The sequence below is a fragment of the Chenopodium quinoa genome, unplaced genomic scaffold (genome assembly GCF_001683475.1).
Source record: "Chenopodium quinoa cultivar QQ74 unplaced genomic scaffold, ASM168347v1, whole genome shotgun sequence".
NCBI lineage: Eukaryota > Viridiplantae > Streptophyta > Magnoliopsida > Caryophyllales > Amaranthaceae > Chenopodium > Chenopodium quinoa.
The window spans coordinates 2,540,727-2,542,512 of NW_018744895.1; positions in this window are offsets into that span (position 1 = coordinate 2,540,727).

Consider the following 1,786-nt stretch of genomic DNA (forward strand, 5'->3'; position numbering starts at 1 on the left):
GGTTTGAAGGGAGTTTCGAGTGGTGGTGGTGGCTGGAGCAAGTTAACGGTTGTGGTCGCTGGCTAATAAAGGAGATTTCTTGGCTGGTGGCCGAAAAGGGTAGGGAAAGGGGGGACGATTCTGTGGGGGAATGGGGAGGGGGGTGGTTTCCGGTTCGGGGTGGAGGTCGGGGCAACAAGAAGGGGAAAAAGGAGGGAGGTGGGCTGCGTTGGTGGGGGAAAGGCAGTGGGGTAGGGTCGTCGGCGCCGACCAAAGCATTGGGCGCCGGTCGCCGGCAAGGGGGAGGGGTGAGGCAAGCTAAGGGAAGGGGTGGTGGGCTGCGTAGGTGGAGGAAAAGGAGGGGGAGGTTGGCTGGTTTTTTTTTTTTTTTTTTAAACATTTTAAATTTATTTTTTCTTTTTTTTTAATAAACTTAACAAATTCCTTACGGATTCCGTTAAGTGGTAGTGAAAATTAAAACTATGATTTTAGATGGTAGTAAAATAATTTATTTTTTTTATGGGGTAGCAAAAGTGAGGTGCATGTGTTTTGGTGGTAGCAAAAGTGAAATTGTCCTTGAAATTAATCTGATTTCCTATCTCTCTAAAAGCCACGAAATTCCCCTTACTTATCGGCATAAGAAGCACTAATCCTACTCCTACAAGGATTAGGACAAACCCCTAACCCTGTGCTCCAAGCATCCTAACTAGAATAGAATAACTACTTCTAATTAGAATAGGAAAACTAATCCTAAACAATCTCTAATTAACTAAAAACATTCCTAACAACCTTAAGAAGTATATAGCAACTAAATAACATAAATTAAGTATGATAAATCAACCATTTCATCTCGTCAACTTCCGAGCATCTCACGCGCTGAGAAAGCTTACACGCGCTGGCCCATGGTGTTGCCAAGTTCAAGGTGGTTCGAAGGAGGTGGCGCGTGGCCCTTGCAGTGGCGCGTGGCAGTGGAAATCTCCGTCGGAAGCCGGATGTGTCATTTCTTCTTCCTTGGAAATCATGTTTCTTTCCTTCCAATTTAAGCTATTGATCCTTTCTTTGTTTTTTTTCCTTTTTTGGGCAGCCTATATTGGAGTTATTAAGACTATCCAAAAGTGTATTAAATCCTTTAAGAGAATTAGCCTCTTGATTCACATCAATTTACAACACCAAGTGACTAGCAACACATTAAGAAACATTTCTATTATTATTGTAATCCCTTAAAAAGACTTTAACACGCATATTTGCGTAAAAAATAAAAAAATAAAAGTACAAAGTCATTGCTCAAATCATTTCCCTAAATTAAGATTGCATTGTCTACTCTTTAAATGAAAATCAAGCTGTGATTATGGTGGTTACAGTATCACAGTAACAGTAAAACACATAAAGAAAGCCGTAATAGAAGAAGGTAAATGACCCACCATCCCCAGAATATCAGGAAAGGCCAAGGCTTTATTTAGTTCGGTATAGTGGGAAGTTTAACAGTTCTACGCAAGAAACATGGTGCATCTCTTTTACTTATCTTTGATTTTTGCCCACCAAAAAGGATCTTTAGAAGAAGAAACTTGGGAGTCAATGGGGCTACAAAACCACTAAGCAGAGGAGCCCTCCTGTGCAATGACGCTGTCATTCAAAAGGTGTAACAAGTTGCTACTCCAATACCGGGAACAGTTTCGAGCAATTCACAAATGGAGTAACAAAGAAGTCTCGAACCCCCACCATTTTCTTCCCCACCACCATGAAACCAATGCTAATTTTGGTAGTTGGAAAGCTCCAGAAAACAAGTTAATAAAAGCAGGCTTTATGG